Raw genomic sequence first — 25357 nt, 5'->3', positions numbered from 1 at the left:
CTGAATGGCTCTGTGGTAAAGAATATGCCTGCAACACAGGAGCCACAGGAAATGCAGTTTCAATCCCTGGGCCAGGAAGACCCCCTGGAGGAGGGCATGGCAACCCACTCCAGTGTTCTTGCCTGGAGATTCCCATGGACAGAGCGGCCTGGTGGGCTACAGTCCATGAGTTTGCAAAAGAGTCAGACACGACTTAGTGACTGAACAACATATAAACTTGCATGCATTTGTTAGGCACCTTTTAAGTGCTGGCACAAATGTTTGCTCTTCTGTGAAGCTTCCCCAAATACCTATGAAAAATACAGCTCTCACACTGCAGAGCTTCAGAAGCACATCACATCACCCTATGTCCTCGCCCCCACCCAGCCCCACTGGCGGGGGTCTCACCATAGCCCAGGGGACTTGTGGGTCTGGGCACTCAGCACAGTTCTCAGCAGACACCAGCATGTGCTTGTGAAAGGGAAAAATAAAGGGCATGCTGCTAAGTCACTTCAGTCGTGTCCGACTCTGTGCGACCCCATAGACCGCAGACCACCAGGCTCTGCCATCCCTGGGATTCTCCAGGCAAGAACACTGGAGTGGGTTGCCGTTTCCTTCTCCAGTGCATGAAAGTGAAAAGTGAAAGTGAAGTCGCTCAGTCGTGTCTGACTGTTTGCGACCCCATGGACTGCAGCCTACCAGGCTCCCCTGTCCATGGGATTTTCCAGGCAAGAGTCCTGGAGTGGGTTGCCATTGCCTTCTCCGTATAAAGGGCATAAAAGATGCCAAATGGACAACATATTTGGTTGCAGGGAAACTGTATTTCTTTCTGAGACAAAACAGAGCATAAGGTGTTAGAAGTTTTGCTGGCCAGGGAATAAAACAAGCAATCTTTTAACCTAATATATCTTATTGGAATTTCAATTTCTAAAACAATTCTCCCCACTTCAGCTTTATTGAGGTACAACTGGAATATGATAAATGTAGATTTAAGGTATACAACCTGATGATTTGACATATTTATATTTTGAAATAATTACCACAATAGAGTTAGTTAAGAAATCCATCACCTCACATGGTTCTGTTTTTTGTGCTTGTATGTACGTGTGATTGGTTCACCAACTGGTGAACTGACTGGTTCAGGATTGAGAAAGAAGTACGACAGGGCTGTCTGCTGTCACCCTGTTTGTTTAACCTGTATGCTGAGCACATCATGAGAAATGCCGGGCTGCATGAGTTACAACCTGGAATCAAGACAGTCGGGAGAGACATCAACAACCTCAGAAACGCGGATATCATCATTCTAATGGCAGAAAGTGAAGAGGAACTAAAGAGCCTCTTATGAGGGTGAAGGGGAAGAGTGAAAGAGCTGGCTTAAGACTAAATATTAAAAAAAACTAAGATCATGGCATCTGGCCCCATTACTTCATGGCAAATAGAAGGGGAAAAGGTATAAGTAGTGACAGATTTCCTCTAATTGGGCTCCAAAATTACTGTGGATGGTGACTGCAGCCATGAAATCAAAAGACAATTGCTTCTTGGCAGGAAAATTAGGACAAACCTAGACAGTGTGTTGAAAAGCAGAGACATGACTCTGCTGACAAAGTATAGTCAAGTATAGTATGAAGTATATAAAGTGTATATATATATATATATATATATATATATATATAAAGTTATATAAAGTATAGTCAGGTCAAAGTATAGTCAAGGCTATGGTCTTCCCAGTAGTTATGTATGTTTGTGAGAGCTGAACTGTAAAGAAGGCAGAATGCCAAAGAATTGATGCCTTTGAACTGTGGTGTTAGCAAAGACCTGAGAGTCCCTTGGACAGCAAGGAGATCAATCCATTCAATCTTATGGGAAATCAACTCTGAATACTCATTGGAATGACTGATGTTAAAGCTGAAACTCCAGTACTTTGGCTTATGTAGACAGCTGATTTGCTGAAAAAGTCCCTAACGCCGGGAAAAATTGAGGGCAGGAGAAGACAACATTAGAGGATGAGAAGGCTGGATGGCATCACTGATGAAATGAATATGAACTTCAGCAAAATTTGGTAAATGGTGAGGGACAGGGAGGCCTGGCAGACTGGGCGACGGAACAACAACATGTATGTGTGTACTGCTGCTGCTGCTAAGTCACTTCAGTCGTGTCCGACTCTGTGCGATCCCATAGACGGCAGCCCACCAGGCTCTCCCATCCCTGGGATTCTCCAGGCAAGAACACTGGAGTGGGTTGCCATTTCCTTCTCCAATGCAGGAAAGTGAAAAGTGAAAGTGAAGTTGCTCAGTCGTGTCCGACTCTTAGTGAGTGACCCCATGAACTACAGCCTACCAGGCTCCTCTGTCCCTGGGATTTTCCAGTCAAGAGTACTGGAATGGGGTGCCATTGCCTTACACACACACACACACACACACAAACTTTGAGAAAGCTAGCTTAAAACTTAACATTTAAAAAACTTAGATCATGGCATCCAGTCCCATCACTTCATGGCAAATAGAAAGGGAAACAATAGAAACAGTGACAGACTTTATTTTTGGGGTCTCCAAAATCACTGTAGATGATGACTGCAGCCATGAAATTAAAAGATGCTTACTCTTTGGAAGAAAAGCTATGACACACCTACATGGTACATTAAAAAGCACAGACATTACTTTGCCGACAAAGGTCCATCTAGTCAAAGTTATGGTTTTCCTGGTAGTCATGTATGGATGTGAAAGTTGGACCATAAAGAAGGCTGAGCACCATGGAACTGATGCTTTTATACTGTGATGTTGGAGAAGACTCTCCAACTGTCCCTTGGACTGCAAGGAGGTCCAAACAGTCAATCCTAAAGGAAATCAACCCTGAGTATCCAATGGAAGGACTAATGCTGAAGCTGAAACTCCAAAACTTTGGCCAATTGATGCAAAGAGCTGAGTCATTAGAAAAGACCCTGATGCTGGGAAAGACTGAAGGCAGGAGGAGAAGGGGATGACAGAGAATGAAATGGTTAGATGGCATCACTGACTCAATGGACATGAATTTGTGCAAGCTCTGCAACATGGTGAAGGACAGGGAAGCCTGGCATACTGCAGTCCATGGGGTCGCAGAGTCTTTCACAACTGAGCGATCACTGAACAATGATGATGCATGTGTATGCGTAGTTAGAGCTTTTAAGATTATCTTAGTGATTTTCAAGTACACCTCACAGTATTGTTAACTATAATCAGGATGGTGACCCCTCTTACCCTAGCCCAACGCTTGCCTGTATCTGGAGACATATATTATTGTTGGGGCCTGCCAGGTGCTTACTGTTGTTGCTGTTCGGTCGCTCAGTCGTGTCCGACTCTTTGCAACCTCAGGAAATACAGCACACAAGGCTTCCCCATCCTTCACTATTTCCCAGAGTTTACTCAAACTCATGTCCATTGAGTCAGTCATGCCATCCCTCTGGTCCTCTGTCATTTCCTTCTCCTCCTACCTTCAGTCTTTCCCAGCATCAGGGTCTTCTATGTTTTCTTTGCCCATCATTCTTTGCCTGTTGCTGACAGACACTTAAGTTGTTTCTACATCTTGGCTATAAAACACAATTCTTAATGAAAAGCATTCACAAAGAAGAGTTAGTCATTGCAGCATCAGGATGTTCAAACTTGAAAGCTAACTAATAATTTAGATTTGGAACTCTCCAGCATGAACAAAGGAATCATTCTGGGTAAAACAGGCACAAAGCATCCTAGATTTTCTCTGAGAATAAAAAGGGAGGAGGCTGCACTTCTCAGAACTTCTCGACATGGTCCTCCACTCTCCCTTGGGTTCTCTCTTCCCCTTGCTGTTTGTTTATCTGCTTTGCCTTCCCCTGCCATTTCTAAACATAGAAGGATGATGAATCTGCCTTAATATCCCAGATAAAATCTTAAAGCTAAGGTGAGCAGGCATTTGCTTTATAAGCAAAGGGAAAGAGAATGAAAAAGAAAATGTATACAATGTAAAAATACTCATGGAACTGGGAGTATAGGATTCTTGTCCTAAGGCTCTCAGTGGATACAGCTAAGAGTTTTCCTAAGTCCCAAACCTTTTTTGGACAGACTGATACCTCAGTCCCAAAGGGAGTATATCAAGTGGCTTCTTGGTTTTATTCTCAGCCAGGTTAATCTCTGGCTACCAGCATGTATTCCTGAGCACTAAAGATTAGTTATGTCAAAATGCTTAATGAGCTCCAAGTAGATACAAGAAATACCAGTGAACAATTAAGTCACATTCCTTGTCCTTGTGGAGTTTCTAGACTAGGTACATGAAAAAGTACCTACCACATTCTTATGAGGAACAGGGGACGACAGAGAATGAGACAGTCGGATGGCATCACCAACTCAATGGACATGAGTTTGAGCAAACTCCTGGAGACAGTGCAGGACAGGGAAGCCCGGCGTGCTGCAGTCCACAGGGTGGCAAGAGTTGGACACGACTTGGTGACTGAACAACAAGGCTGTGACGAGTGCCATGACGGGCGCTGTGGGCGCACCAAGAGGAGGGCGCCTGTGCCTCAGAGGAGGCGACCTTATACCGCAGTGCTCCCTTACCTCGACTTCCAACCTGAACCTTCAAAGGCCTCGCTCCTCTGGTCTGTGCCTCAGACTCCAGGGCCCTCTCTGAAAAGACCACCTTCTGTTTCCCCTTAAAGCTAGCTCTTCACCCACCAGCGCCCCTGCTTGGGGTCCCCTCCCCACTCGGTCATCCCCTCCTCAGGCCTTGATCTGGGTGCCAGGCCCCCTTGCCCCACATGGCTGTTCCCAACTCTGCTCCAAAGGACAGTCTGCATCCTCACAACCCCCGTTCTTTTTCACATCACAATGCACGTTTTTTGTTTTTTTTTTTTTAAACAGTGCTTTGCATTCTGTAAAAACAAATTATGAATGTGTTTACTCTAATTTTTATAAATGGGTTTACTCTAATTTTTATAAATGTGTTTACTCTGACTTTATAAATGTGTTTACTCTGATTTTGTCTATCATTACTTCCAGACCATTAACTCTATGGACGTGAGGACTACACTCCAATTCCGTTACTATCTCACAACCAGGCCCACTGGAGAGGGAGAAAACAGTGGTAGGCGGGCCAGCACCAGGGAGGCTCCTACGTCTGCTCTGTTGTCTTCTAGGAAGATGCAAAGGAGCCTCCAAGGGGCCAGGATTAGGGTGAGACCAGCAAGGGACCTGTCCCAGTTATGAAACTTAAGTGGGTGCCCAAAAAGCCACCATAATCTAGACAGACACTGTCCTAAGGCAGCATTTTTAATGATAAAGTATCAAAATTTGAAATCAAGACAAGATTGGTATTACTGATTGCTCCTTCAACAGGCTGCAGTATAGTGAGGCATGGCATAGCTCTTGAAACATTTTTCTGGTCCTTACAGCTCAGGACAAAAAGAACCTGCTATTTGGTTTCTGGGTGACTTCACAATGTATCTGCAGGGCAGTGGTGACGGCTTCTCAGGAGGGGCATTCCCTCCGTTATTCACAGAGAAACATGAAGTTTCCCATAATGTAACCATGGGTGTGTGTGTGCTAAGGTGCTTCAGTTGTGTCTGGCTCTTGCAACCCCATGGACTGTAGCCCACCAGGCTCCTCTGTCCATGGAATTCCCCAGGCAAGAATACTGGAGTGGGCTGCCATGCCCTCCTGTAGGTGATCTGCCCCACTCAGGGATGGAACCCAAGTCTCTTGTGTCTCCTGCGCTGGCAAGCGAGTTCTTTACCACTAGCCTCACCCAGGAAGCCCTATGTACCTATAACACAATGCTTTACCTTTACAACATCCATAACACGTATCTAATGAGGGGAAATACTGGGTGCACGCGTCCTGTGTGTGAATGAGCGTGTTTCTGCAGGTGTAAAGGTCGCTGCCTCGCAGTGTGATTCTACATTTCATCTATTTGTCTCACTAGCAGTGGTTCTTTGGATTGGTAGCAAGCACGCTCTGTATCATGGGACCTTAAATACAGACAGATATACTTTCTAATACTGTTTTCAGACGGTTGTCAATTTCACATGCGTGCGCTCTTGCTAAAAGATCACTGTTAAAAAAGTGAGATCCAAACCCACAAACACTCCCAGTAAGGCCGCAGCACTCCCAACCCATCCATTTGCGTGATTCTGACAGCTGCGTAATTAGTCCAGCCCTGCCGCCTGCCTGTGGGTCGGAGTCGGACCCGTGCCGAACACGACAGTGAACAGACCGGTGCTGTGATTCAGCAGAGACCTGATTTCCCAAGTGTCACCTCCCTTTGAAACACATCACTCATTCACTAGAAAATAAGAGCACAGCAACAAGTGCCGGGGAACAAACACGAGCTTAATTATCTGTTCTCCCTTTAATGTGTGGATTCAGTATTTACGCTTCCGTTTCTCAAACCTCTGAAAGAGATTCAAAATCCATTTCCCAGGACTCACTTTACAGAGCACTGCTAAAATTCAGCTGTGCCCAAGAATCCAAGACAGGCATCACTGGAGGCAAAACGAGGACAGAGAACAGCTGCTTTTCAAAGTTGGCTGATAAGTAGGTCTCTGGCAGCAATAAACCCTGGGCTAAAGACAAAACAAAGCAAAACATATTTTTTCTTTGTCTTGCACTACCGTAGCTCTTCTTGTTTAGTATCATAATTTGAAGGAGCTCCAGGCTTGCAGACCAGGCATGCAAAGTTCAAGATCAACCAGCATTTGAAGCAACTGCAGAAACACATCCCTGCACCAGCCAGCTTCCTGTTCCTGATCCTCTGGACCGCCTTGGAAACGTGGGTTTGATGTTTCACCAGAGAAATGCATGGTGACATCACACCAGTGTTGGCTGTTCCCCAAGTTGAGCAAGTGAGGCACTCGCTCTCCCCTCAAATGAGCAGGAAGGCAATGAGACCCCATCTGCTCGAATTTGAAAAGGTTTGACCAGAATGATCCATGTAGTACTTTTGGTTCATTCCATCATCAAATACTTCCAAGCCCGTCCTCTATTCCAGGAGCAGACAGGGAAGTTAGAGAGCATTTCCAAGAACAGGAGGAGCTTATTCAACGGAAGCTGACAATAGCCCAGAAGATGGCCACGCATGGTGTTCTGCGGCGGACTCTGAAGACGACTCAGGCTCAGAGGCGCACTGTGGTTTCTCCAAGCTGCAGAGCTGGCCAGGGGAGGGAGTCAGACCCCCAAAGCCCCCTGCACGTTTCCTGATTCAACGCTCCTCACCTCCTCAGCACTACGGGAGAAGCTGTCAGGACCAACTGACCCCATGGGCGACGGGGTGCTCGGAACCCTCCACGTGCATAAAGCAGGTTCTGAAGCCGCAGGCTCTGCTGGCGGAGCACGCACCCTGCGGCGCAATCACGCGCCAGCGCCACCCCATTCAGGCATCCATCCTCGCCTGGCTGCGCTCTAACAGGTCCGTGCCCTGCTCCCGGACAGATGGAGCCACGCCCCAGCACACTCCTGCACAGAGCGTCACAGGACTGAAACAGAGGACAGTCTGCACGTCAAGGTTGTCACCAATGTCATCTTAATATGGGGATCTGTAACCAACTGTCTCAACACTTTATGATAAATAGTTGCAAATGCTGCTTCAATTCAAATGTAGCGAGCAGTCATCAAGGGCCTGCGCTTGGCCCCCAGAAGTCAGGCGCAATGCTGGTTGATGAATTTTGCTGAATGAAAGCCATGGGCTAAAGGCTGATGGAATCGCAGTGCAAGGACTCCTGCGTCCTCCTTGAGCCGGGCTCAGCTGTCCGACAGCCTGCTCAGAGCCCAGGCCGTGCAAAGCGATGCTGCCGCTTGTCAGTTCCCCCGGCAGGGCATCACACCGTATAAAAGCCCAACAGGTAAGACACCTCTGGGAAGCCAATGAAAACGATCTTCCAAAGGACAGTCATAATGGCCCGCACCACTTAGGGTGAGGGACACAGACGAAAAGTCTCTCTGCTGTGGCTGGGAAGGGCAGTCAGAAAAAAGGGGGTGCAGAGGCAGTACTGAATTTCTCAATTTTCATGGCAAAATACAGAAAACAAGTTCGACCTCACACGTATGATCTTTCTTCCCTACTGAGAAAGTGGTGTAAAAAAATATACATTACTGATTCTGGAAACTAAAAAATATATATATTCCTTAAGAAGAAATCAGACAAATGAACTTATTTACAAATCAGAAACAGACTCACAGACTTAGTTGCTGAGGAGAAGGAATAGTTAGGGAGTCTGGGATGGGCAGGTACACACTGCTAATATTTAAAATGGATAACCAACAAGGACCTACTGGAACTTGCACATGGAACTCTGCTCAGTGTTATATGGCAGCCTGGATGAGAGGTGAGTTTGGGGGAGAAAGGATACATGTCTACGTATTGCTGAGTCCCCTTGAGGTGCACCTGAAATTATCACAACCTTGTTACTCAACTGTTTGTTGCTGTTTAATCGCTAAGTCGTGTCTGACTCTTTTGCAGCCCCATGGACTGTAGTCTCCCAGGCTCCTCTGTCCATGGGATTTTCCATGGGATTTACCAGGCATCGAACCCATGTGTCCTGCATTGGCAGGTGGATTCTTTAAGGAAGCCCATTAATTGCCTATACTACAATCCAGAATAAAAAGTTTAAAAAATTTTTTTAAATAAAGAAAATGATTCCACAGAAAAGGCAACTATAGAAACCTACATAGTCAGGGACAAAGTGTACAAGTAAATGTCAGAACCTGGAAAGAGCAAGGGAAACGCCGCTTCCAAATATAGATTAATGGGCATTGTGGCATTTATTATTTATCAGTTAAGCCCTGTATGGTTCTACCCACTGCTTCAAATCCCTTAGGCAAAAATACAATGAAATTCCATTAGTTAAAACAGAACAACCGAGCTAGAATAGCACAGTCTCATTATAACACTGTTTACCATGGGAGAAAAAGATTGGAAACCACCTAACAAGAGGCAGTGTTTGGGGGAAAACTGGGGATTTCCTTCTGGTCATAAGTAAGAGGCTTTGAAGGAGGAGGTGATGCTTTTTCTCTTACCTGTCTCTGTGAGAGGTAGGTACACTGCTGGCTTAATTCTGACCCAATGCTCTAATACAATGTTTCAGTTTGTTCATTATAATGTTGTTTAATCACTAAGTCATGCCCGACTCTAAGTCACGTGACCTGATGGACTGTAGTCTGCCCTCTGTCCATGGGACTTTTCAGGCAAGAATACTGGAGTGGGTTGCCATTTCCTGCTCCAGGGGATCTTCCCGCCCTAGGGATCAAACCTGTGTCTCCTGCATTGGCAGGCAGGTTCTTTACCACTGAGCCACCTGGGAAGCCCTATTTTAATGTATAATTATATTAAGTAGAGTGCTATTCTGGGAGGTCAGACTAATTTGGATGGCATCTCTTTAAAAATATATTATAAAAATTGTATCTGGCTGCACTGGGTCTTGGCTGCAGCAGCACATGTCAGCTCTCAGCTGACCAGTCAGGATCTGGTTCCCTGACCAGTGACCGAATCTGGGCCTCCTGCATTGGGAGTGAAGTCTTAACCACTGGACCCCCAGGGAAGCCCTCTAAACGAGGTCCTTTTGATGATTTTTCTTTTTTAAGGCAAGGACATTGATATCCATCTATCAGCCATTCTCTCCCACTTCTCTGGGCAAGCAAGTTGGGCAGGCTCCTCACTGCAAAGGAACTCACATATAGCTACCAGAAGCTCCAAGGAGTGGTTACAACCACACACCTGCACGGCTAGCTTCTCCAAGCTCACAGGTCGAAGTCATACCAGGCCATCCATGTGGTATTCCCATATGAAACACTTTCACATTTCCTCTTGGCCTATTTGTATTTATATATCATATTTATCACCTACAGTGTCTACTTCAAGGATGTTTCCTGGATGCCCCCACTCACACAGCTTTTGGACCTTCTCTGACAGCTTGGGGCACAGGGTCACAGCCTCAAAGAGACAAGGGTTCCAGCAACGGGCAACACAGAGAAAGTCTGTGCTGCTAACAGAAGTTCTTTCTAGTCCTCATCTGCAGGATCTCCGGTTTGGCTTGCCTTGCCTGTTGTCTGTATCATATCCTTTACGCCATCTGCCCTCACTCTTAGATTTGCTTCCTGGAACAGCCTTGCTCTTCTTCCTCCTCTGTCCAGGAAGTGGTGACAGTTCCACCTTGGCCCTCACCTCCTAGCTGCAGATCGTGACCATCCTCAGCGCTTTACATGGAGACCAACACTGGAAAGAGCTGCATGCTCTTTAGGCATAAGAGTTTCATCATAGTGCTATTTGCCAAGGCACATGCACAGAAAAAGTACCAAATGCTCAGAGGTGGGTGTTGACTGAATGCATTACAGTGCATCCATACAGCAGAGTAGTATGTAGTCATTAAGAAAGTATGAAGTCATTTGTTATTGAGAAACATTTATTAACAGATAAAAATTTACCCACAAATGATAAAAATAGGTTGTAAACAAGATGCATAGTATCATTCCATTTTTAGAAAATTCATATATGTACACAGCAAGACAAAGATATGAAGAGCTCTACATCAAAGTATTGAGTGAGTGAGTGAAGTTGCTCAGTCGTGTCCGACTCTTTGCAATCCTGTGGACTGTAGCCTACCAGGCTCCTCTGTCTGTGGGGTTCTCCAGGCAAGAATACTGGAGTGGGTTGCCATTTCCTTCTCCAGGGGATCTTCCCAACCCAGGGATCAAACCCAGGTCTCCCACATTGCAGGCAGACACTCTACCATCTGAGCCACCAGGAAAGCCCTACCACACCTATCTCTGAGTGAGTAGTGTGATCATGGATTTCAATGTTCCCCATCACTTTGTTCACTTTGCTTATTATTTTTATAATTTGTTTACTATCTGCAAATCAATTTCAAGATCCCAAACTAAGGAATGGAGCCAGAGTTTAGATCCTAGCTCCGTTTAGGTCATCTCATTCAAGAATTCATATTTTGTACCACCAGTCAGTTAACAGAACTTGTGCTGAATAGTAGCCTCAATGAAAAACACCACACTCACAAAATGAAATTCTTTCCACCCAAACTCACGCCATATTCCCAAGCTGGCAGAAGCAAACTGTCAATGTTTTCCTCGATTTGATTTCCCAGATCACTGCCTACAGGAAGCCATGCTTCAGTCTGGAAAACATCAGCCCATGAATTAACAACATAATTACCGCATGATATCAGCCGACACTGCACAGTAGTGAACAGGTGTCCTGGTAGAGTAAGATTAATGAAGTGACTGCAGCAGGAGCTTGTCAGAGCCACAATTTCTGGTAACAGAGAGAGCCATCATGTTGAAATTGCAGGGTCTGGATAAACTGAAAGTAGACTCAGAGAATTATCTTGACTCTCCCAGCCTAAGTTCAAACTATTCCCTGATTTTTAGAAAAGAAATGTTATAACCATCACATTTACAGAAAGGAAGAAAGTATTTTAACACCTCAGTGACAAAGATATTCAGAGATGTTCCTTGAAGCACATTCTCTTGCAGTAGTTGGTCTACAGCCATCCTACCATGACTACCCAAACTCAGCTTTCATTCAGATCCTGGAAGGTTGTGAATTCTTCAGTGATGAGCACACAGGGATCCCATGTTCTGTAACAGCATGGGTTCTAGCACTAAACACAACTCACAATGGTGAAAGATCAGTCAAAATTTCCTAACCTGACTAAGCCTTAGTTTTCTTATCTATACGATGAGGCAATTAATAGAATTGTAACAATTAAAAGAGATACTGAATATTAATAGGGCTTGGCCCATGGAAAACAAAGAAAGGTTGTCTATGACTATTATCAGCTATTTTCCATAAATACCTGTACACATACCTGCTTAAATTATACTGCATTTGAAATTTTTCTAGCCCGCAAAGACCAGAACAATGTTCCAGCAAAATACCTTTCTTTAAAATCACACATCCAACTGTCTGTCAGGCTTCCAGCACACTCAAGGGCCTACCCTAAGTAAAATTAAATGTTATGCTGACAAGGTTAAACGAGGTTTATGGATGTCTTCCTGCTGATTTTCATTAACTCATGAAGATTTACCCAATCATGCTCCCTCTCCATTGGGAAAACTTGATACTGGAGCTGAATGCAGCTGAAACAATCAAAGAAACAGAAAATGTGTGCGTACAGGTCTCTTATCAACTGATCTGCATTCCAGATGAGTTGACAGGAGTCAAGGAGAACTGGTCACACAGAACTCCTGGAAACAAGCTCAGGGAAGGCTTTCCCACTGAGGCCATCTTGGGAAGGACCTGCACCATCCAGAATAGTGGCCACTGGCCACATGCGGCTACTGAGTTGTTGATATGGAGCCATCTGAACTGCAGAATGTTTAAGTGCAAAATACGTGCTGGATGTTGAAGACTGAGTAGGAAAAAATGGTAAAATGTAAAGTATCTTTAAGAAGATATTTTAATATAACTTTTATATTTTTAATATTAATATACCTAGTAGGTTAATAAGTGAAGTGAAAGTGTTAGTCATTCAGTCATCTCTGACTCTTTGTGACCCCATGGACTGTAGTCCACCAGGCTCCTCTGTTCATGGAATTCTCCAGACAAGAATGCTGGAGTGGGTTGCCATTTCCTATTCCAAGGGGTCTTCCCAACCCAGAGGTCGAACCCAGGTCTCCTGAGTTGCAGGCAGATTCTTTGCTGTCTGAGTCACCAAGGAAGCTCAGTAGGTTAGTAGAATCTATTACTAAAATTATTTTCACCTAAGGTTTTTTTTTTTTTTTTTTGCCCATTTAACTAGAAAACTAAAAATCACATAGTGTGGTTGTCTATCTGTTGGATCTATTGTCTATCTATTGGGTAGTGCTGATTCAGACCATGAGGTTCACAAGTCATACATGGTGTACACATTTTGTTTCCCTTAAATGGGTGATCGTTTATCAGACAGTTAATATGTGTTACAGTGAAACAAAATTGGGATAGGCAATAAAATAATACCTTGGACAAGAGTCCCCGTCAATAAACGTTAGCTCTTTATGTATAATTCTTATGTTGAATAAGCAAAAGTGAGTTGAATAAGTTAAAAAGTAAAAGTGTAAGCTGAAATAAGAAAAAGTTCTTTGGTCCAAGATTTCTCTGAGCCACTGCTCTACTTTATATGAAATTTCAAACTCAAAAAAGATATGTGGCTAGTGTTTTTCAGACTCATTTGATCACATCATTTGTATCCTTTCTTTCTTTTTGAGTGCCTTAAGGGACTTTTTTTTTTTTTAATATTTTGGGACTCTAGTCTTTATTTGGACTGCAAAGAGACAAAAATGATGAATCTTCCATTTAGAACCAGAGAACCTGAAATTTGATTAGCACAATTAAATAATCCAAAGAAAGTGGAAATGACATTTTGCCGGGCCTAACATACACAGTACACTGTGGTACATAATAAATAATCAATTTATAGCATTTGTTTTTATTAGTGAACAGGATGAAAAGCAGCATTTGAGCAATAATTTGTCTTACTCTGACTGATTCACTGAGCCCAGGCTCTAAGGATATCTTTTGATTAATTTCTTAAACATTCACATCTTCTCAAAGCTGATTCATTCTGGGTGAGAAGACAGCTAATGAGCAGTAATGTGAGTAGCAGTTGGTAGAGATCAACAATAAAACAAGGACATCAATTTAGGGTTACCACAGTGGATGTTTATGGGGAAGTTATCATCTGCCCTCTTGTTAGTTATTTCCATCAAAGAACTAGTATGTGCTTGTCTCCTTTAGCATTAACTGAATCACAGTGTACAGGTCATTACAGCACCACCCCTGTGGGTACTTGTTCCCATCACAGCACTACAGCAACCTTTACATGCTTTTTAGAAAATCTCTTCTCTGCTGTAATATTTTTTTTTAAATATCTAAACAGTAGTGCTTTATTGGTAAAAGGTTAGTTTCAATGGACACAAAATTGCTGTGTAAAATAAATTTTCAAAATACATTTTTATAGGTAAAGTTTTATCTCTTAGTAAAAGAGCGATTATCTATTAGCAAAGGTATTTAGATTGGGGCAGCAAAACAAAAGGGGGTTTGAAAGCGTAGGTCCACCCACGCCCATGCATCCATTAGGTGGCACCTGGCATTAAGTAGACTATATCGGGCTTACTACCTCTACCGCTTTCGAGTACTGCCACCCCGCCCCCTTTTTAAATGACAGCTTTTACTAGCATAGTTGATAAATGCCAAAATAACCCAAATAACTGGTCCTGCAGGGAGGTACCCTAAAGTCATGGAACACTTGGTTAAACCTGTACACTGCACCTAAAGCTATGGCTCTGACTGCTCGCAATCAGGCAGCAGTACAAGGGCGGTCAGGAGAACACCAGACGGCCTTCTGCAGCACACCTGGCCGGCTGTCACCATCTCCCTCCCTGCCTGGGTGGCCTCAGCCCTGGAGCTCAGCGCTTCTCCACGTCAGCCCCCGGGCTCTAGTGGGATGAGAACGCTGAGCCAGCACCCACCCGCTCCAGTCTCCTTCCATGTGTCACTTCTGGGGACTGATCAACCGCAGGGCAAGGAAACCAGCCAGCACGGTGACAGCTGTCAGCCAGCCCACGGAGCAAGTCTGAAAGAGCCTTCACTCTCAAGCCACCTATGGACAAGTCTGTGTAACATGTAAGGAAGGAAACCATGGTGGCTAAAAATGGATGGGACAGGCCACACACTGCTGTCTGCCTGAAAACCATTCAGGACGGGATCAGTCCAAGTGAAGCCAAACCAGGAGTTAAAAAAATGACCTCAGAATTCGAAGACGTTTTAAAAAACTCACCCCAACAGCCTGTTTGTGAAAAAGCTATTTAAGTATAAACATGTATCTAATTAGACTTCTTTTCATTTGGTAAACAGATAATGTGCAGATGAATTAAGAGTATGGAGTTATAGCAGCAAAACTGGTTTTACATGCTGTGCTCAGACAAAAGCAAGGCAGGGAAGCAGGTGCCAGGGCTTGGTGAGAAATGGCCTCGTACCCGGGCAGCTTGTCCTTCTGTGTTCATGTCTCTACTGCTCAGGAACATTCTTGAAAATCTGAATGTTCTGGAAGTAAATCATGATTAGTCGGTTAGGCCAGTCAAACCAAATTCACCTACTAACTATACGTGCTGACTGGTCCCTGGGAACCAATGCCAGTGTTAGTGGTTACTTCAAGTGGAAGAAGAAGGAAGATGGACAGTTCACTTCACAAAATATCAAGTATAACATCACAATGTAATGTAAATGTTAAGGTACTTCATACAAAATAACACATCAAAAGTTAAAAAAAAAATAAATACATTCTCAGGCACAGGCACTATGAAATGTGGACAGGCACCCCTCCAACAGTCTTGCAAATATGCAGCTGTGTTGCTCATGGGAATATTTATCTTGCAAAGTGTTTCCTCACACGTGGTGCCCGTGGATCTTGCCATCACCGTCACTGCCCTGCAGCTACAGCTGCCCCTTCATCGAGGTGATCATCTCTTGCATGTGGTGGAACTCAGCTTCCTTTTCCAGAAAAATCTGGTCTTTATTCATGTCCTCATTTTCCACCTTTCTGCCACCTCTCTTGAGCCTCTCTGATCAGAAGTTCTCATAGTGAAGGTCCTGGGTCACCTCTTGGAGATCCTGCACGTGAGTGATGAGCATCGTCCTCAGCTTCAGAAAGTCCTTGTGCTCCAGGTTCTCCACCTCCAGGATGCCCCAAGGGTAGAGGCGGCCTCTGACCTTCTTGCCTTGGGCTTCAATCGGCTGATTGGATCCAACCACAGAGAAAGGGATGCTGCTCTTGAGAAGTCTAGTCTGCTCTTTGAAATCTTCATCTTCACCAGACTCTGCATCAGGTAAGTGATAGATTCTGACGTCATGTTTCTCGATTTCATCCAGAATCCTTTTCTTCAGGTGCTCCTGCTCCTTCAGTGTGCGCATGTAGCCTTTCTCAATGACAGGCAGTGTTCACCTTGCTGTGTATTGCCTTCACAAACGCAACATCCAACGGCTGAAGTCTGTGTCTGAAAGGGGAAATGAGGTAAAAGCAGCAGTGCACCCTGTTACTGATGATGCGCCTCTGCTCAGACCACTCTCATCCTGCAGGCACTGTTCAAACTGCCATCGATGTAGGAGATGACTGTTTTAAAGCAGTCCCTGCAGTTGATGGTGTTCCCGAAGCCCAGTGTGTCCAGCATGGTCAGACGCAGCTTGATCCTTGCTCTTCAGTTTCAACAGTTGATGCCTCAATTTGAAGAGTTCTTGCAATTTTCTTTGCAGCTCCAGGTAAGACTCTTTCTGGGTAGAGGTCAGTCAGCAAGATGAGGTTTATGAGCATCGATTTTATGAGACCCAATTCACTGACCACCACTAGTGTGAATTCAAAACCTTTTTTCACTGATTTTCGATGAACTTGATTTGGGAAGGTTTGCAAATCCAACATATCCAGGAGTTTCTGGATTTATAAATGGAGTTGGTTGTTCCTTAGACATTTTTAGCAAAGTTTCGTCAATCGCGGACTCACCAGAGAACTAAGACCGACTGACCATGCGCAGTGCACCCGCCCAGCGCCCACCCTTGGCTGTAACCTTTACCAACCACCACTTGGTAAAGTTACTTGGTTGAGTTACTGATCAACCCATCCTCAGTGGCGAAGATGTCTATGATGCTCTTCACAAAGACTAAGGACTTTCATTGATCTTTCTCTGCCTCTTGGCAGAGATTCCCAGGGAGCTTCCCAGGCGGCGCCAGTGGGAAAGAACCCACCTGCCAATGCAGGAGACATGAGATGAGGGTCATCCCTGGGCTGGGAGATCCCCCAGAGACAGAAATGGCAACCCACTCCACTGTTTTTGCTGGAAAATACCATGGACAGAAGAACCTGGTAAGCTACAGTGCATGGGGCAGCATTGAGTCAGACAGACTGAGTGACTAAGCAGTAGGAGCACAGACTACTAGACGCCTTGATCATTTCCTTGAAGGTGTGTATATCACTGTAAAATCTGTGTTCTTACAGCTAGAAGGATATCCTACCGACAGATACTATCACTTGCATTCTTTTTGACAGCAGTTCCAACACTGTGAAATAAAGATCAGAATGAGTCTAGAGGAAGCACACGCCCTTTACAAGAGCTCAGCCACAGAGAGTATGTACAGATAGAACCCTAATGCGCATCAGCTGAGACCACACCTACAGTCTGCCTAGACAGACAGAAAGTGAAAGTGAAGTGGGTCAGTCGTGTCCGACTCTTTGCAACCCCATGGGCTGTAGCCCACCAGGCTCCTCTGTCCATGGGATTCTCCAGGCAAGAATACTGGAGTGGGTTGCCATTTCCTTCTCCAGGGGATCTTTCTGACCCAGGGTTGAACCCGGTCTCCTGCATTGCAAGCAGACGCTTTAACCTCTGAGCCACCAGGGAAGACCCAGACAGACAGAACCGCATCCTAATGGACTGTTCTCCTTCCCCCTCTCTCATTTGTCCGTCAGCCTAACTATCTATATACATTTAAAGACAATTGCTGAGAAAACAGTGCTATAAAGAGTCAGAATTGTTTGGAGAAACGTTTAAAAAGACATATGTTCAAAATATTCCTTGCCCATTTTTCAGGCAGGAACTTGTGACCAATTCATACTAGGCACTTTCACAGCTTAGGAAAAGAAAATACACATCAACAGTTACGGGGGTCTCAAAGTTTTTGTTGCAAAATTTAATGTAGCCTCCAACTAATTTTTTTTCTCCCCTATAAAGAAGTTATTTTTTAAGTTCTCACCCCTGTTCATTAATTTGGTTGCCAATCATTCACATCCCTCTACTTCACATGATGGATGCTACCAAGAAAAATAAAAGGAAAATGCATTATTAAATTTCAGAGAAGTAGCGATATGCGTGTGATAAGAACATCCAAATACCACCAGGCTCACATAACTAATGCTCACTTCCCCTCATTCAAAAAGGGCTGCTTCTTGCCTCCTTTAATGTCTTTCATAAATTTGTTCTCCAGGGACTGCTGGCTGCTGTTAATTACACATATCAACTCCCGCTATGCCAGAGGAAACTTAATTATTCTAATTTTCAAGGTCATAGAAATATCCAAAGGTGCCAGTTTGACAGTCCAAAGAATATCCGAGCTCAAGGGAATCAGAAGCAGAACTTGCCGTGGAAGGCTGCTTACACGCTTATCCACAGAGCAGTGCAGGGTTGCTAGCTTCCCAACCAGAATTAAATTGTTCAGGACAAGCTACCCTCGAGTGACCGGCCAATGACCCTGGCCATAAATAGGAAACATTTCTTTGCAACATGTGGGAGGGCAGTTTTCTTTCTAGGGTCCTTCAAAGCTGCAACTTCTTTCCTACAGGCAAGAGTTTACCTTTGCAAAACCACTTAAACCTTCTTGCTTAACCACTGAGGTTTCGGCCATGAAGACAGAAAAGAGAGAAAGAAAGGAAATGCTCTGCAGAATTTCAAATAAAAGTTGTTCTACAGTTTCTCGGAAAAAGTAACTCCAGAGTAGATTTCCAGAAACTGACCAGCAAGAATCAGAATCCTGTTTTAAATCGTCCTGATTTCTTGAGGAATCCTTAACTGGAAGCCCAAGATTACTGGATTTTCATTATTGTAATTAAAAGATGAGTTTCTAACAATGCACATCTATCTGGATAATAATATGTCAAGGGAACATAACATAAAAAGTGAACACACTTTCAGTTTAGCAAAAGATATTTTAAGCTCCAGAGTAATTTTAAGTGGTAAATTTTAAGTGGTATCTAAGTGGTAAAGAACCTGCCTGCCAATGCAAGAGACAGAAGAGACTTGGGGTAAATTTCTGGGTCAGGTGATCCCCTGGAGGAGGGCATGGCAACCCGCTCCAGTGTTCTTGCCTGGAGAATCCCATGGACAGTGGAGCCTGGTGGGCTGCAGTCCTTGGGGTTGCAAAGAGTTGGACACGTCTGAAGCAACTTAGCTCACATGCATGTAAGTACAATTCTGGGATTTCATGGCTTCTGGAATATAACTTCTTATTCACTGGAAGTAGATTCTAAATTCCCATGTCGAGTTCTGCTTATAAGATTTACCTTTTTCCTCCTATTTTCCAAGTCTTGCTGCTGCTAATTGCTTCCAGCCCTGTGTGGTTCATAAAGCCTTTCAGTACCCAGAGGCTGTGACACTATGTTTCCTCTAGGGCCTTTATATAGCTCATTCATAAAGATCTTCCAGGAAGCCTCCTAGTGGAAATTGCACCCATAAATCCCTCCACCATCACCCACCCCTCCCCACAAAGCCCCAAGGAAGCCGAGGTCTGAACATGAACACAATTTGAGAGCAAGTTCTCACCCCTGCAGGATACTGTGTAAGCTGTCCTTAAAGAAGATGCCATTCAGCTATCTAATGCCAAAAGTTTAAAAAATGCAATTCAAAATGTAAATAGTAAGCACCATGATAATCACACGGGAAAGAAGGGAATTTAAAACAATAAAACGTTTCAAAACATTTACTGGGTCCTCAGCTGGCCTGTCAAAGCTGAGAACATCAGGTCAGGCAGGAGGTATACAGATGGTTGTCACAGTCTGTTGGTGCTAGGGCAGCATTCCTCTCTGGCTAAGGAGTTGGCATTGCTGGGCAAGAGATGGCATGGGGAAGGAAAAAAAAGTGAAAGTGTTAGTTGCTCAGTTGTGTCCGACTCTTTCAGACCCAGCAGACTGTAACCCACCAGGCTCCTCTGTCTGTGGAATTTACAGGGCAAGAGTACTGGAGTGGGTAGCCATTCTCTTCTCCAGGGCATCTTCCCAACCCAGGGATCGAACCTGGGTCTCCTGAATTGCAGACAGATTCTTTACTGTCTGGCCACTAGTGAAGATGGTGGGGAAGAAAGCTGATAATCTGTGGTCTAAAAGCAAATTTCTCAGACGTGGGCTTTGGTGTACCAGATCAGTCAGTTTGGAGGGAAAGAAGTCTAGTGGCCAGGAGAATTTCATGAGAAGAAAGTGACCCATATTATGGAAGACAAGCCCACTAGAACTTTCAACAGAGAGTTAACAACAAAAGCAGAGGTAGCAAAATTAAAGGAGAAAAGACCGACCTATTCTTCTTGGACAGTTTATGTAAAATTATGCTTTGGATTCTAAAGGATGAATGACCTTTTACAGCTCTTTCCTATGTCAAGATTCCAATTTTTCCATGTGGAGAAAATCTCTGACTCAGCCTAAGGTAGGAGAGTGAAAGGATTGTATTGAAATTTCAGCTCCACTGCTAAGGAGCGGTTGAAGCCTTTTGCAAGTTACCGAGTTTCTCTGTGCCTTGGTTTTGTCATCTGAACTTTACCCTACATTGTTTTCACGGGGACATATTTTCCCAAAACATGCTCCTATGGCCTCTCTCCAACACTTGACTCATTTCATTCATCTCCAGTTGGAGTGACACGTGGTTAAAGCACACTGGGAAGAAAACTGGACACACTCCATTCAGCTCCACACCCTTCCTCCTGAAACTGAGCGGTCCACAGAGAGGGCCTTGGACACCGCTGGGGTCAGGGGACCAGGTAAAGAAGCTTCCACTGCGTTTGGGACCGGCATGTTCAAGTCCTGAATCTGGGGTTCATTCTTTGGAAGCTCGTTTGGCTCTGATAGTAACCTACATCAGCCACCTTAGCATCTCTAAAATGAAGATGATATCCTGGCCTCCATCTTTGCTCTTTTATTTCCCAAACTGTTCAGAATTCAGGCTGAGAGGGGCAATGCTCTTTCGTGGTCTCTCTCAGGTATCCCCACCAATCTGCAGCCTAGAGATCAGGTTGGTGTGAAGAGTGAATGAGGCAGCATCTGAAACCACCTATCACAAAGTCCCATTCAGAGTCATATTTCACAAAAAAGTTGGCTGGATCAGAATCTTGCATCCTCTTACTGAACTGTTCACCTCCACGCCAACAGGCCAGCCAGCCACAAGGATCTCCAGACTCAACACTAGCCTGGCACCTGCCTAGCCACATGCTGCCCTTGGGAACTATCCAGGCAGCAAAATCTGATCTTTGTAGTATATCTTAGAGCAAGAGCACAAAAAACTTAACAACAGAATTCAGAGATCAGTGGCTCTAAATTGAGTTTGAAAGTGAAAGTGTTAGTCATTCAGTCATGTCTGACTCTTTGTGACCCCATTGACTGTATCCTGCCAGTCTCCAGATCCATGGAATTCTCCAGGTAGGATTACTGGAGTGGGTAGCCATTCCCTTCTCCAGAGGATCTTCCAATCCAGGGATCAAACCCAGGTCTCCCACACTGCAGGCAGATTCTTTACCATCTAAGCCACCAGGGAAGCCCACAAAGTGGGCTTAGTGACAAGTCAAATCCCAGAGACTGAATGAAAAGAGCTGGGGAGGAGGAAGTGTGAAAGCACAGCCCTGTTTCCACAGCCCGCTCTCAGCAGGCAACACGGACAATAAATTAAGGGTGGGGAGGGAGTCCAGCCCCACCAAATACTCCAGCTGTGGTTGAAGGAATCTATCATGGAGAATGAGAAAAGAAATTGGAATCCTGAGCAAACACATCTGCTAAAAACTAATTCATGTTCTAATCTCAGAAATGTGTGGAAGCGTAATTCCTGTTCTGCCTGCAATTATGTTCTGTACTGCCCAGGTCTATCGGAGTGCAGATTTTACACCTTAATGATTAGTTAGAAAGATGAACCATTCTTAATATAAAAAGTAACTGCCTCCATGACTTTAATTTAATAACAGAACAGGCTCAGGACTTATCATTCATAATGCTATACATTTTCCTGCCCCTAGAAAACAAGAAACCTTCAAGAGTCACCTCTTAAGTGGAAAGGCACATAAATTCAGGTGCAATCATGGAAAAAAAGAGGGGAAGGAAAACTTGGCAAGAGCAAAACTAACCATTCAGCTCTCTACAGGTAGGTAGATTACAAAAGCTAACATTTACTGAACGCTTGTTTTTTGCCATATATTTTCCAAGCACTTTCATAAATTAATTTCCTTAATTTTCACAACAAACTTTGAAGGTAGGTGCTATTTTTACCCCCACTTCACAATTAAGAGAATCGGCCACAGTAAAGCAAAAAATCTTGCTCAAGGTCACATAACTAGTATGAGGCTGAGACAAGCAGCCAAACCCAGGCTATCTGGCCCCAGAATAAGTTTGTTCAGCCACCCACAAGCCCTCCCTCTGGCTCTAGAATGAGCCTTTAAAACTGCAAGCAGATGTGAACCTCATTCTGAATCCTGCCTACCCGTCAGTGTGTTTGCAAGATTACAGTCAGCCTCCACCCTCTATAAAGGTACCAGTGCTCTAGGCAGGCCTGTCTTCCCCTCCTACTGCTCAAGAGATTAGCCTTGGATGAAAGGAGCCATTCTGGTTCTTTTCTTTCCACTCCTCCTTCCAGAAATGTTTCCACATCCCTGACTATAGGTCCTGGCTCATAGTGGATGGACATGCTTATATGAAGACACTTGCTCTGGCAACGCACACAGGGAAACCTTGCCCAGATTCAGCAAAAGAAGTGTGTTGTCTATTTCCAAATAAGACCAGGAAAACCTCACTCTGTGCTTTGTCCTCCTAGGACTATATAAAACTGTTACCTTGCTCTGTACAACTACTGTATGTCAGACTGGCCTCAAAGGAATTTTTGTTATAATACTGTTTAGCTGTTACCAGGCATTTAGTGGGCCAAGCTGAGACATCTGGAAGAACTCCACCTTAATTTTGTTATTTAATTGCCACCTGCAAGTAAATATTGTCCTCACTTTACAGAAAAGAAAACCAATTTGGGGGAGTTCAACGGTTTCCCCAAAGTGACTCAGGGAGCGAATAACAGAAAAAGAGTATTAGTCCAAGTCAGCCTGACTCTGAAATATGTGCTCTAAACTAACAATATAAATATATACATATATTACATTTTATATATATATATATATATATATATGTATGTATATATATGAGTTCCCTGGTGGCTCAGATGGTAAAGCATCTGTCTGCAATGCGGGAGACCCGGGTTCAATCCCTGGGTCAGAAAGATCCCCTGGAGAAGAAAATGGCAACCCACTCCAGTACTATTGCCTGGAAAATCCCATGGATGGAAGAGCCGTGTAGGCTACCGTCCATGGGGTTGCAAAGAGTCGGACACGATTGAGCGACTTCACTTCTATATATAAATATATATTTTGTGTGTGTATGGAATTTCTAGCTAGAGAATATGTGAATAACAATTATTAGGCTACATGCAATAAACATTTATTTGCTACAAATTTCTTCTGCAGTATGTCAACCTGTGTAAATTTAGAGATGGGTTTTAGAGAGGATTCAGTTCAGTTCAGTTCAGTCGCTCAGTCGTGTCTGACTTTTTGCGACCCCATGAATCACAGCACGCCAGGTCTCCCTGTCCATCACCAACTCCCGGAGTTCACTCAGACTCACGTCCATCGAGTCAGTGATGCCATCCAGACATCTCATCCTCTGTCGTCCCCTTCTCCTCCTGCCCCCAATCCCTCCCAGCATCAGAGTCTTTTCCAATGAGTCAACTCTTTGCATGAGGTGGCCAAAGTACTGGAGTTTCAGCTTTAGCATCATTCCTTCCAGAGAAATCCCAGGGCTGATCTCCTTCAGAATGGACTGGTTGGATCTCCTTGCAGTCCAAGGGACTCTCAAGAGTCTTCTCCAACACCACAGTTCAAAAGCATCAATTCTTCGGTGCTCAGCCTTCTTCACAGTCCAACTCTCACATCCATGCATGACCACAGGAAAAACCATAGCCTTGACTAGACGGACCTTTGTTGGTAAAGTAATGTCTCTGCTTTAGTCAACCTCAAAAAGTTTACAGTCTCAATGATTTTAAAAGATAGGAGGTGCTGAACATGTGAAGACACAAGATTGCACATCCAAATGCATCACTCCAAGGACTATTTTCTGATATTTACTTTGATGACTACCTGGAACTATTCAAAACTACACAAAATATCTTTACATAAGTGAAAAACTGAATATAAAAAAATATGCTCCATTTGCAATGATTAAAAAAAACATCAGCAGGTTGAAGACTAAAAGATAGTAGGAAAACAAAAATAGTTTTCATATTAGGATGGGATTATGAATATAGCTTATGGACATATGGATATCTTTACAATTTAATACATAGGAAGAATTATTATAAAAACACATTATATTCAAGAAAATCATGGTGTATTAGTTTTTCGTAAGTGAAAATAAGAGAACTGTGCAGAGGCACCCCTTACTCTAAAAATATTTCTTGTGTAATTTCTGGTCTTTGATTAGGAAGCATGTTTGAAATATGATACTGGTTAGGAAACATACACTCCAAAATCAGCTCAAAATTAAATATGCTGCTGCTGCTGCTAAGTCGCTTCAGTCGTGTCCGACTCTGTGCGACCCCACAGACGGCAGCCCACCAGGCTCCCCCATCCCTGGTATTCTCCAGGCAAGAACACCAGAGTGGGTTGCCATTTCCTTCTCCAAAATTAAATATAAAAGAGAGTAAAAGAGACTGAAAAGGGGCTCACGGAGGAGTTGATGGGTAAGCTTAGGGGCAGTAGAGGGTATAACTGTTAAGAGTGTACATAGGCTCTGGAGCTAAATTGCCTCTGCCACTTCCCAGCTGCAGGACTTCGGGTGATTGAGCTAACGTCTCTCTCCTAGCCTCGATGACCTCACCTGTAAAATGGGTACAGCAGCACATCACACAGGTTGTTTTGAGATGATGAACATAAGCGTTTTTCATTCAAGACCCATGTCAGTTATTATTTTGACATTGACTTTCACTTGCCATAGACTTTTTCTTTTTTTCTTCCAACCTGATCTTGTTTGGCTGGGGAGCAACAGCTTTGTGTCAGTGAAAAGTTGCATGCATATATGACTATATATAACAGGTAAATTTCCCGAAGAGGTTGATTAGTGTATTCATAAAGAGGGATGATTAGCAAACAAATGGATTAGAAGTTCAATTTACACTTCAATTGTGAAACACATAATTTGTTAGCATCAGACCTTTTGCCCTAACTGCAGGTTTGAGAAAGAGAAAGTACTGATTAACCTCAGGTCATTACCACAAAACACCAAACTGCAAAATTCCACTCAGTTATGACCTAAATCAAATCCCTTAAGATTATACAGTGGAAGTGACAAATAGATTCAACAGATTAGATCTGATAGAGAGCCTGATGAACTATGGACAAAGGTTTGTGACATTGTACAAGAGGCAGTGATCAAGACCATCTATAAAGAAAAAGAAATGCAAAAAGGCAAAATGGTTGTCTGAGGAGGCCTTACAAATAGTGGAGAAAAGAAGAGTAGTAAAAGGCAAAGGAGAAAAGGAAAGATATACCCATTTGAACTTCCCTGGTGGCTCTGACGGTAAAGCGTCTGTCTACAATGCGGGAGACCCGGGTTTGATCCCTGGGT

At 43.9% G+C, this 25357-nt stretch overlaps 1 protein-coding gene and 1 pseudogene across 2 annotated transcripts in view; both read right to left on the bottom strand.

The window, feature by feature from the left end:
- Positions 1-25357, bottom strand: part of FAT3 (FAT atypical cadherin 3) — an 805898-nt gene that overhangs the window by 517564 nt on the left and 262977 nt on the right. The window lies entirely within an intron of this gene.
- Positions 15031-16445, bottom strand: LOC147342634 (septin-2 pseudogene; annotated as a pseudogene).

This window comes from Bos grunniens, chromosome 29 (assembly GCF_055505025.1).
Source record: "Bos grunniens cultivar Pamir isolate PY7600 chromosome 29, Bosgru_T2T1.0, whole genome shotgun sequence".
Classification (NCBI taxonomy): domain Eukaryota; kingdom Metazoa; phylum Chordata; class Mammalia; order Artiodactyla; family Bovidae; genus Bos; species Bos grunniens.
Note: the sequence above shows the minus strand (reverse complement) of the source record. Positions and strands in the feature narration are given on the sequence as shown.